Source organism: Diadema antillarum, unplaced genomic scaffold (assembly GCF_040938485.1).
Source record: "Diadema antillarum isolate AM-2024a unplaced genomic scaffold, OU_Dant_1.0 scf00000197, whole genome shotgun sequence".
NCBI lineage: Eukaryota > Metazoa > Echinodermata > Echinoidea > Diadematoida > Diadematidae > Diadema > Diadema antillarum.
Genome location: NW_027271086.1, coordinates 995,312 through 1,008,888, shown reverse-complemented (window position 1 = coordinate 1,008,888; position 13,577 = coordinate 995,312). Strand labels below are relative to the sequence as shown.

Here is a 13,577-nt window from a genome sequence, read left to right as displayed (position 1 = left end):
GTGATTTTGATTTAAATTGCGGTCATCTTCTTTCATCATTTTCAAGCAAAACAACCACATAAGAACGACAACACATGTTCACATGGACATTCATCTCTCCAAGATATTATCAACACACTGAAATAAAGATAGTACAAAATATTCAATTGCAAATAGGAGAAAATATATATGAAAAAACCATAAAACACTGAGCATAACTTGGCTGATAGTCTCAGCAAAGTATCAGGAAAAATGTTGACAAAATTTGTATGAATATTCATATCTATAAACATACACAAGTATGTCTCTGGAAAAGAAATAATGGACAGAGTATGGAAGAGAACACTTTCTTTTATGTTATAGATCATGAATATTCATACAGATTTTGTCTACATTTTTACTATATGATTAACAATGAAAATGATGTAGCAGAATGTAATGAATGCAATGTCAGAATACAGTAAATCAATTTGTACAGAGAACCCTCCCCCTAAGATAAAAGAAATAACGGACAAAGTGTGGAAAAGAACACTTTCTTCTAATTATTTCATATGTCCTTCACAGTGACACAATCCATCAAATAGTTAAATTCTTTTTTTTTTCATAAAGCACTGAAAAAAAAATGATGTAAAATTAAATGGTAACCAAAGAATTGTAAGCATGTTCTAAATGGAAAAACTCACCATCGTCATGGATTTATCTGGTAATATTGTATGCAATGCGTGAAATCACAACATCCACTTTTATATGTGACCCGCTACAACAAAATGGTCCTAAAGTCGCGCACGGTCAAAGCTGGTGAAAATTGAGTTTGAAGTCAGAGCATTAAAATTGGTCAAAACTTACGATTATCTGAATTTGACATATATTAGAGTCTGACATGTCCTTCCATCATCTGTCGAAATTTTGAAGCAAAATGATGAAAGGAAAGACCAAAAAATAGCGTTTTTCTGGGCCATGTTTTTTTGGCGTTTCAACGAAGCAGAAACTGGTTGGAACATTTGGAATGAGCGCCACACATAGGCTCCGCCCCTAACAACGACCAGAGTGATCTCATTGGTCAGTTTGCTGCTTGCCGCTAACCGAAGCGTGAAGCTCGCACCACTGCCCAGTCGACTGGTGCGTGCTGGCGGGGTGCGCTATGCCCAGCCGCTTCTCCTGCCATCCTGGTCACTGATTGGTCGGTGAGGAGACCGCCGACGCTGTGTTTGAATGAGCATTTCGGGGGTTGCCTAGGGCTTACCTTCTATTGTTCGGAGGTGAAAACTGACTTGCGTGTCCTTTGATCGTGATTGCGTGGCAAGGAGAACTTTTAGGGCGCTTTTCTCGAAACAGTGATTTTCCAAACGTATCGACATGCTCTCTTTTAAACATCGATATCTCCGCAGCCGGATTATTTGTATATGATGTGTTATATACCAATTTAAAGCAGAAAGATTAGGGATTTGTGTCATGCAATTTTCAAATAATCGACCTCGACCGACTTTAGGATCATTTTGTTGTAGCGGGTCACATATTTGCATTTGCCTATCTGTTACACTTCTTTATCAGATATGGGCTAAAGAAGAGAAACAGCTGAGTGAACTGAAAAACAGCTCAAATGTCTTCAGTTGCCATATATATTCCTCTGGCCACACAAATGACTGACTATCACAACATCCATACTTACGCCGACAGGTAACTGGAAGTCCATCCCACTGGGCTATGGGCAGGCATCGTCGCGAGGGAGACCCAACAAGTTTGAAGCCAGAATCACAGCCAGATGTGCAAACCGTCCCGAATGCAAAGTTGTCACTGGTGCACTGCATCGAACCATTCATGGGTGCCACAAACTCTTCACATTTCTTCACTGTTGCAGATAAAAAAAGGGAAGAAAATGGGAAGTTTATTTCATTTCATTTATTCATTTTTAATAAAAAAATGTACATCTACAAAACATATCATGCTACAAAGAAATAGATACAGTATACCTGTATATACATATATCCTAACTGTCAAATACAGTATGATCACACAATAAATATGGTGCAAAGCAAAGACGCATGATATTTACTAAATAATGAAAGTGGATTCGCTTAATGAATTTACTTAATAAAAGGAAAGAATGCATTAACTGAGTGCCAAGACTCGGATATGATCAGTATTGTTGGACAAGTGTGTCCAGTACTATCTGTCTTTAAAATCCCTAACGATGAATACACTCTTTTTTTTTTAATTAGTGAAGATTGGGCAATGGGAAACCATGCATGAAATTTAACTTCAAGCTTCCTTTTTCCTTTGGCAATGTACAAAAATATCCTGCCTTCCAAGTACGCTGGAGCTGCAGATTTACTTTCAAACAATTGACAAGGGATTATCATTGGGAACATTTTGCTACATCACTGCTGAAACATTGCAACCCATTTATCACATAATGCATAGTTTTTAACTGCAATGTGTAAATTTTCATTTCTCTGTGCGTCTTCAAAATCCACAGTGAACACTGCATACATATAGAGTACTGTATACGCTATAATTTTTCGCGGTACATAAATTTTCGCGAATTGCCGCTGTCACACATTTTCGCGAGGTGGTTAAATTCGCGATTGGGGGACCAAAGAAAATATGAAGTGGCAAAGAAAGTGTGAATTTTCAACTTACTAGCAAATAAGAATGATACTAGTTATACACTGCATGAAAAAAACTTACCAAACTCTGCGAACTAGTAAGTTAGAATTCAACATTTTTGAAGTGGTTAATTCCATCGCGCTAGATTTCTGACGAGTGGTCCCCTTGCGATAATGAATTGGCTCTCTACAGTACTCGTAAGTATAGACGTGGACGTGCTGTATGTACAAAACTGTACGTAAACAAGCTTAGCCAGTATGGTCTGTTCAGTAAGCCGCGACATGGTTATACTATACTAGTACTGAAATGTTTGTATCATCAAGGCAAGGGATTCATTTTGGAAGGTAATATTTTTCGCGTGTTGTTAATTTCACGAATAGCTCCCGACTCGCGAAATTCGCGAAAATAAAACCCCCCGCGAAATATATAGCGTATACAGTATCCTAATATACCTTACTAATCAACAAATGAAACTGGAGAGGAAGGAAGATATCATATAAAGAGAGAAAAAAAAATCAACTAGTAGCTGAGTGTGACGTCAGGCAAACCTTGAGAGGGAAAGATATATATATTCACAGAGAAATATATATTACAAGACATGACTGTCTACAGAAGCCAACTAAAATGAACAAAAAAAAAAAAACCAAGAAGAAAGAGAGTGATGACTGAAAATCATGTCTTTGAAATAATAAAGCAAATTGAGATGGCCAGAAGAAGAAATACATGTATGGGAGAAGTTGAGTGTCTGTTTATTCTGATGACTGTGAAGTAAATGTAGTCAACTGAGAGACAGACAGATGAAAACAGAGAAACAGAGAGAGACAGAGAGACAGAGAAAGAAAGAGAGGGAGGGGAGAGAGCAAAAAACCAAGAGAAAGGGGGTGGAGAGATGGAGGGTTATAACCGTACCTCGGCACCGAAATTCTTCCCCTGACCAGGACCCGTTCGCAAAGCAAAGTCGTATACTGCTGCCCGTGAGCTCATAACCCCTGTGACACCGCACAGCACACGCCCCGTGGAACACGTTGCTGCACTCCACAAACTCCCCATTCTCTGGACGGGTTAGCACTGGACACTGGATTACTGGAAATGGTTAAAAAAAATAAATAAATAAAAATTCATCTTCTAATCATATGTAAGAAAGGTATTTTTACATAAAGTTTACTCACTTTTGATAACTACCCAATGATTTTGCCATGTTTTATAAATTGATATCAGGGCATTCAACATTATGTTTTATGAAAGCTGTTTGTTGTTGTAGTTTATGTTTAGGTATATCTTATGTAAAGCGCTTAGAGAATTTTATTGATAAGCGCTATATAAATACTGAGTTATTATCATATTGTTGCAACTGATTGACAAATTGCATTATATTGACGTAAATATGCACCAAATAAGTCCATTGTTAATTCAGTGCTTATTTACATTGATGTAGGGCAATTTGTCAATCAGTTGCATTAAAAACAATTCAAGGCAAGAATTTCATTTAATTTAAAGCTGTTACTTGTCAAGAGAAGTTGTCAATCAGTTGCATTAAAAACAACTCAAGGCAAGAATTTCATTTAATTTAAAGCTGTTACTTGTCAAGAGAAGTTGATGAGTGGTGCCGGCTGTATCAAAGCCTGTTTACAAATTATGTATCCCTTTTCACATTGTGTTCTTGCCCCTGAAACTAGTGTATTGATTATTCTTTGCCAGCAAGTTGTAGCTTATTTTCTTTGTGAATAGAATCTGTTCTACAAAAAACAGACACACACTTTGTAATCACAAGTGAACAAGTGAATAGGAATAATTTCCTCCATTGATACCATGCAGTTCCAGCACATGAGATAGAGAAAAAAATCTCCATTTATCTACATTAGATGTGGACATACAATACCTCAGACTTGCAAAATACTGTAAAAGTGGATATTTTTGCACACTGATTTTTCACGCTCAGCTGGGCAAGAAGAGTTTCGTGTGTTTTTAATTCCGCGGAATCAAGATATCAACTAACTGGAACATATGGCAGGCAAAAATATTCACATGCTTTTATTTTCGAGCTAGTTTCTGGTTGCGCGAAATGTGCACAAATTTCCACTTTTACGGTACAAGTAGGTAAAGGTAGAACATTTAATGCAGGTTTGTGTGTCATAAAACACCACCGTCCACAGGTACATAGGACCTACTATATTTGTCTGACTTTTATCATAACCAAGTTTCAAGGGGAATCTAACCAAAATAGCGCTAATGCGTTTAAGACAGGCAAAGAGAAAATGACACTCTGTGGGTACACTATACAAAGGAATTAGTCTGAAACTGGAGACTGTACAACTCCACCCCACTGACCTTGGCACCTTGAGGTTGCGATGTCCCAACGGTAACCCTCCTTGCAGATGCACATGAAAGACGAGGTGCTGTTGGTGGGGCTCACTTGGTTGGGGTCGGGGCACGGAAGGCAGGTGCTAATACCGCCGGGCAGGGCCTGGTGTTTGTAGGACCCAACCGGACAAGCTTAAAGGAGAAACACATCGATTGCCACTGAAGTCAATCACTAGCAAGATTGCCCTCCTTCGCAACGCTCTGAATTTACATTTGTAGTTAATGTTCAGAAGTTTTGTGGCTAAAGTTTTCCACTTCCTCCTCAAAGAGATTGTTAATTATCAGCATTTCATGACAGGTAATAAGACAATTTAAACACAATTCCAAAAGTAAAGAACAAAAAATTCACGAGGGAAGGAGAAGAGGAAGAAATGAGAGGAATTAGAAGAGAAATGCACACACAAATGAAACAAATCTGAGCTTACGTCTACAACTCCCACGGAGACCGCTGCCGTAAAAGCCTGCCGGGCACACGCAATCGTACGACCCGGTGTGAGTCCCGCACCGGCATGTTGCCGCAGGGTCGCAGCAGTAGGCCCCGCCGAGGCAACGCGAGGCGCACTTTTCCGGCGATTCCTCGATGAACTCACCGACCCGTAAGTCTGGGGGAAAGAGAGAGACACGAGAACGTGCAGGAATTCGAGTGTCTCAGAAAATGTTTCTTCTTCAATGATCGAATGACATTTAATGGGCGGGATTATTATGACAAGTTTTCCAATGACTGCTGCACGCCTCAGAGGAATTTCAGGCCCCTCCTGCGGCGGCATATCGGAGCGATTACTAGGTACGTCGGCGTCGCACGTCGGGTCGGTGGTGGTCCCTCGCACGTCATCTATCTTCGAGATTCGCACATCCGCGCAGAAGCGGCCGGCATGTGTACGTACAGGGGCCTGTTTCACATAGAATCTGCGTCGATCTTGAAATTTCAGATTGACTAAATGTTATGGCATGCCACTGGTTTCCCTGTTCAATTTTACTAGCCTTTCACCATCCACTTCAAACTGTAATTAATATTTACAGAGTAATTCCTTTGTTATTCATTTTATGTTATATCATCAATGCCTACAGGAAAAAAGTCTCCCAAATTTTCATTTTCATTAGAAACTTGAGCAACGTTGAAGACACACACAGCATACCATAATCTTTAGTCAAATCTCGACTTGGCTTCTTTATTATAATTTGTGAAACGGCCCCCTGCAGTGGTAATCCAATGTACGCTTGCACCATCCCTATCCCTACCCGGTTTTAATCAAAGATCCTATACGTGTAGGATCTTTGGTTTTTAACCACGAAGCATGATGGATAAACTCAAGGTCGTTATTTGTAAGGACAGGCCCAGGCAGAAAGCTAGGTGGAGATTTTGCGATCTCTTTAGACGTGATGGGTATCGTTGTCACAATTTACCACCACCCCCACCCGAACCCTTTCCGTCAAGTTCATCATAATTTATACACTCTTGATAGTGAGAGTTGGCTCAATAGTGATGATACTGCGGGCAATTTTATGAAGGAAAGGGGCACTGGGAAGATTGGCATGAGTCTTAAAATTTTAGCCACGGGCCACTTCGCGGCACCCCTTGGAATTTAGCCTCGGTAGGATTATCTTCCCAATTATAGAGCTATTATTTTAGTATTCTCAATGAGTGATGAACAAAGTTTGAATTGAATTGAATTGAAAACAAAAGAAACGATAGATCTAAAACGTTGACTTCGAATGTCAAAAGTGATATGAGCGTGCGTCTCGTTTGATGATACAGCACCATCACCTGAGGGTAAAGTTTTGTTGGACGTAAAGTTACGTCTCTTTGGTATCGATCAAATCTCTCGATGGAGACTCGGTGGAAGCTTTATGTTGTATTTGCGTCTCGTTTTCATCGGAGAGAAATCGTGCCTTATCTGCCGTATCTATAATAACATTCGCGGCCTACCTGTCTGCTTGTCTGCTTGCCTGCCCATCTTTCTGTCTGATTTTATCTCCCTCTATCTTTATCTTATACCTCTATCTATGTCTATATCTATCTTATCTCTATCTATCTAACTATCTATCTATCTATGTATCTATCTATCAATCTATCCATCTTTCTATCTATCTATCTATTTTTATCTATCTATATCTATTATATCTATATATCCACACATTCTACCATTCTGTCAGCCTCTCTGATATTAATATTGTTTAAACCATGTTAACTGTCTTTCTATATCTAGTGCATCCCCTCATTGCGTATCTGTTCAGCACGTAGGCGCATCACAAGATTAGATCAATACAACTCCTCAAATGGTCGATAAAGGCATCAATTTTGCCTAACCTCAATTCTGCTTTTGACAGGTCATAAAATGACCGGTCATTTAGCACTGGCGTCGCGATGGTGACCGGGAAATATATCATATAATTTATTAAACTCACGAAAATGGTTTTAAAACGCTTATGGTAACTGGAATTCTTTCGACGGCAAGGATCGATTTCATCATCTTATAAAAAAAAATAACATACATATACAGACACTGTATTTTTTTCTACACTCGGTTGTACCTTAAAAGATTAATAACATAATAATGGTTGTGATCGGCTATCGCCTCGGGCGTATATACTGTTCCAAAGGGACCATGAGTGGATGGATGAGTGTAAATGCCCTTACTGTTGCCTTCATAATTATTTTGTACAATAATTAAAGACCTGGGGGTGTTTCTTATAGTCAGTGCTGACAAGTTGTCAGTCTCTGACAATAACCATAGTAACAGTCAGTGACCAGAGCCTCTCAGCCAATCAAAACCAAGGATTTTACTGAAATTGTCAGAGACTGACAACTTGTCAGTGCTGACTAAAGCATGATGACCCCCCCCCCCCCCCCCCCCCCCAGTACCTTCATGGAGTGCGCGCCTGGCGAGCGCCTCGAACTCCGCGAAGCTGTCCAGGATGTAGCAGTGTTCGTCTTTCCTCGCCGACGCCATCTGGAGGAGCTCGGGAATGTAGCCGTCCCGAATCCCGAAGGTGAAGACCTCCACACCATCGTCCTTCAGCAACTCGGCCACGGGGACTGGGTTGGGTCCGTTGGACAACCCGTCCGTCAGGAGGAACACGGATTTGGTCGAGTTGGGGCGAGCCGCTTCCAGCACTTTCTGACAGAAGTGGGATAGAAAGCTCATGAGACACTTTGTAATACAGTTTTCGTCATGATCTCATGTTGTCATGGAAGTTTTTTTTTTTTTTTTTTTTTTTTTGTAATCAAAACCATCCCCTCCGAAACCACAACTGTGATGTTAAACTAATTATTTACGACAGAAGGTATGTCAAGTATTATCTCGTTTGGAATATAAAGGGAGATTAGCCTAGAAAGAAATGGTAAAATTTCACAAGTGTTACGGTATAAATTTTATCAAAATCGCAAAGAAATTAAGGAAGTTTTGGTATTGTGAAATTTCGCAAATTCAGTGCACTCCAGTTATAACGAACACAGTAATAACGAAATCCCGGTTACAATGAAGTATATAGAAATTCAGGCCGCAACATAATTCGCTCTATGTATTTCTATTGTTTATTTGTTCGGTTATAACGAAACTTCGATATAACAAAATTAATAGCAGTTCTTGAACAGTCGATGTGAATATGCAAAATAAAATAGTGAGTTGATGATGTCATTACCTCACAATTTTCCATGTAGTTTGCACATAATCTTTGCATTTCTTACATATTTTTTTTTTTTGAGGGGGAGGGGGTTCAAATGCAAAATTATGTCCCCGTCTCAACTCCTATAATATTGACTGACAATAATGACTTGAAGCTATTTAACCAGAAATTTATGTTTTACACTTTTATAGCACAATAATTTATTATTCAAGGATTGCTCCTTGAGCAGAGCAACTCAGTGGGGCTCAATCAGTCCTGCTAGGCCTACTTGCAGCAAATCCGGCAAAATAATATGCAAGGGCTTATATAGAGGCGGAGGTATTTGACAGTTCATCGTACGACTAGCATCTTATGAACCTACGAGTTTCAGTACATGTGTTTATCTAGTACTGCTGTCCACCCCGAGGTTCAATCGCAGGCTAGAAGTGCCTGTTTATACTAATTAAGTAAGCGTTTTGATTTGCAGATCGAGCAATGTGAGCTTTCAATGTATCACACTAATGCAAAATCAAATTTAAGTTGACATTCTAATTTTATTTCATTGTCGATAAGAACATACATTCCACGTTCTTTGCCTGATAACAGTTAATAATTCCAGTTCATAAACAAAACAACGCAAAATGGAAAGAGTATTCAATAATGGAACTTTATAATAATTATACATCCTCATGAAAATGAAAATACTTTGCCATTGAAAGTTACAAGGGATTAATGATCACGAAGATCCAATATCATGGCCAGGAATCCAGTCGCCCTAATGTGCACCGCGATGGGTCCCGAATGAAACCATGGACTTCGCAGCTCTATCTGCCTGCTATTATCTTCCAGCTATCGAAATATCTTCCCAATCAACAAGTGAAAGACACGTTCTGATTCATTCCTGCTACGGACAAAAGAACAGATAATGAATAGCGAACGAGACGATAACACAGACACAATGTAATTGTAAACACAATCCATGTACAGATAGATGCACTTGCCGACGCAGATACAGGTATATTAATAAAATGATTATAATGTCCAATGTATTAGACTGTGCTTTCGAAATTCTGTAGTTCTCTTCAATTTTCCTGGACGCCTCAAGCGAAATCAAAGGGCAGAGATGAACAAAATAAATCACACAAAGCCTTAATCAAGATGTTAGAATATGCTGGAGTGAGGAACGCAGCAAAGACAGTGAAACCTAACAAACAGAAAGTAAAGGTGAAAAAAATCTTATTAGATTTGAGTGATACTTATGATATTTGATTTCCTGGTTTCTGTATCATGATTGCTATGTACACAAAATACACATTTTCACTGGATAACATCACATTCAGTCCATGCAAAGACGGTAAGTATACGAACGAAGGGACACATTAAGCATGATCACAGACAGGTGGCTGACTTGCACGAGATAAGAGGAGGAGGAGGAAGGAAGGAAATGAAAAAGAAAAGGGCGCGTGCTGCTTCCGCTAAGTAAGAGGAATGTATATATTCTTCTTACTTATAGGATGAAGGGAAATTAGTGATTTGGAAATCTCAAGATCACTATCTTAATAAGCTTGCGTCTCTCTGATCATGCTGATATAATATCCAAATATATATATTTTTTCATTTATGAAAAGCGTTACAGCCAACATACCGCGATTTGGCAAACAACGATTTTTGTCACGAAGGACCTGTTCTCTGAAACTGACATTTTAACGACGTCATAAAAATCTCGCTCCATCCGCTTCATCCGCTTCATTTCAAAAATGTCGCAACGGTTGCAATGGGTCCTCTTGACATTTGGACACATTAAAGTAGCGTGTGTTCTTTGGATGCTGAATGCAGTTTTCCAGGAATCCTCATCACGAATACCCTTTATTTAAAGGGGATAGCGAGTAACCGATCAGTGGGAATCAGTGGGAATGCTGAGGGATGATTGTTCCAATCCTTGTGGGATTCATTTAAGAGTACATTATATATCTACTGTTGTGTGAAAATTATTTGCTTCAGAACGGTCTCATATACAAGTAATGTGCAGATTAATGCCCCGTCACTGACCAGGGACGCTTACCTGGAAACATTAAACTGCACATTACTTGAATATGAGACCATTCTGAAGCAAATAATTTTCACACAACAAGAGTTATATAACGTACTCTTAAATGAATCCCACAAGGATTGGAACAATCATCCCTCAGCATTCCCACTGATTCCCACTGATCAGTTACTAGCCATCCCCTTTAAGACATGATCATCATGTGTAGCTAGGGACGTTTGTCATTTTGTGCAAATGAGATACGATCACCATGAATCAGGGGGTCATGTCCGATCTTTATTGCCAATTTGATGGCAGTTCAAAGGTTAACTGATGAGATAAAGCTATGGAAGTGCAATCTCCAACTATAGTGCTGCCATATGCAAGTTCACCCATTTTCGCCAAGTCAAAATTCCCTATAATTCAAAATAATGTGCACAGTAGCTGAATTATTTTTTTCCCGAATGCCAAGCACCTTTTGAAGAAAACAAACCGCAATGTTGTGAGGGGAAAGGGGGATATACGCCCCCAAAACAGGACACCGTGAAAAATCTTATATAGGAACAGAAACAACGTTGAAACTACAGGTAAATACAGAAAAAGCACATCCCATTTGAGAAACAACAAAAACAGCAACAACTAATCAGATTCCATAATTACAGCTCATAAAGAAGGAGGGGAAAAAAGTTTTGTCACATCTTCGTGTTGGGTACGAATAACAGTCGCAGAATATACTATCACATCAGATGCCAGTATTATGACATCTACAGTAAGTAATAATCGAAAAATGTGAATTTCTTCGCTACCAATCCAGATAAAGACAAAGTTTTTTTTTTTTCTGCAATGATGTCGAAATACAATTTTTTGTTCTCTTCTCTCAGTATAGACTAAACTGACTCCCCTCAAAAAACCACCCAAAAACAAACAAACAAACAAACAAACAAAAAACCAAAAACAAACAAACAAACAAACAAACAAAGCAAACCAAGAGCACGTACGCTTTGTAAAGTTTTTCTCGAAGGCTTGACCCTGAAAGGAATTTGTACAGAGCCATCCTCCTTTCATCAGCAATTTTAGGCTCTCTAAGGTAAGACAAGCCAATGTGCCTGTAGGCCTATATCATAACCAACCATGTAATCCCATTTGACTGCATGAGTCTATTATGATTATAATTATTACGAAGAATCACTCACAGGTGTGAGACCTTTAGAAGGCGGAACTAAGGATAATCCCTTTGCAATTGCTTTGATTGCGTAAACTGTGTTCACCGGCATTTGACACGAAAGGGGGATTGATCATACCTTAAATCACTATTACTTTCATTTTCTGTAAACATCTTCATTATTTACACTCCTGCTGGAAGTAAATACAGAAATAAATGAATTAAAGGAATGAGTGAATGAATGAAGGAAAATCTCGTCATTTTTCGCTTTGCCTTGTTATAATGCAAGTAGTAATAGCGCGTTCTTCCGAATTATACGACATGAGATCAGCGAAAATGGACATGATGTGATTTATGTGTATAATGTGTAAATAATATGTAGAATAGGTAGCGAGATAGAGAGAGAAAGAGACAGACAGACAGACAAACAGACAGACAGATAGATACGGAGACAGAGAAGGAGAAAAATATAAGATATACAGACAGATCTCTAAAAACAATATTATTCAGTCGTTTCGGGGTCCCGTGACAGAAAAACTTATCAATGGCCTTCACTTTTAGAGAAGAGGAAAACATACCCCTTTTCAACTCTATACTTTCGACGCTCTATTATCATAATAAGAGGTTCAATGACTTTCATATTGATCATTGTAATTCACCTCATTAAGAACCGCAAATTTCACCCACTATCTATCATTTCTACTTGAATTCAATGATAACTTTTCTCATCGTCGGGGTTAATTTCCCCTGCGTTATCTCAGAGTGATATATAATCCAAAACTGGCATCACTGATGGCACCATCATTCCAATGTGCATGGAAATGGTCGCACTGGATATACAGACTGAATATACACAGACAGGGGAAGTGGAGCGATCAGTCGGAAGTGCACGTCAGGTGCCACAGTTATACACTCCGGATTGTGACATATATCAAGAATATAGTATAGGCGATATATCTGCGGCTGTCTACATTACATCGTGAGCACGCCTGACACCTCTTAATGGTACGAAATGACCGTAGTTGTATGCGTAAGGCCATGAAATCACTCGGCTAGCCATGCCAGAGTCTGCATTCATGTATTTTCGTTTTAAGTTCAAGTGAACTTTTCTGGAAAGACGAACAAACAAGTTTTTTTTTCTCCTTTGTCTCATAATTGTCTCGAATGATAGCTACCGTATATAAAATTACTACTCGTCATTATAGAGCAGAACCCTGTTTTTCAACAATGGACATCATTTTGCGTACACGTTTACCCTGACATAATGTCACAATAATTATGGTCGTAATGATGTCCGCCGTATAGAGTTTACCCCCCCCCCCCCCCAAAAAAAAAAAAAAAAAAGGAAAGGAAATTGCTCGAGCACAACCAGGGGCCGACATCAAGGCATCTAACTTTTTCAATTCACGTTTGGTGCTGGTATTTCTTGCACACTCAAATCGAAGGACCTGGTATTCATTCACTTCAGTCTGTTCAGATCTGTAGGTGAAACTGTTCCAGGATTGGAAATGTTTTTTAATGATTTTGTTTCTCTCTTCTTCTTCTTCTTCTTCACGACGGTCCACAGATTCAAAAGGAACACAAATTTTACAATATGGATAATGTATACGCATGACTTGGAATACACTTCCTGATCTAATACGTTAGTGAAATTTGCAAAAGGTCGCAAGGTCGTAAGGTAGAGATAGCAATCACTCGCACATCGGTTTGTATATTGTCCTTGAAAAAACACACACCATCAAAACGTCTCTTTCGATGTCATAGTCAACTTTTTCTTACGTCGTCTTTAGTTCCAAGTCATACTCTTGTTGTTTCTCTGCTCTGTTTTGTAGGTCT

At 39.1% G+C, this 13,577-nt stretch overlaps 1 pseudogene; it reads right to left on the bottom strand.

The window, feature by feature from the left end:
• The window catches only part of LOC139723680 (sushi, von Willebrand factor type A, EGF and pentraxin domain-containing protein 1-like), a 73,281-nt pseudogene that overhangs the window by 39,215 nt on the left and 20,489 nt on the right, over positions 1 to 13,577 (bottom strand).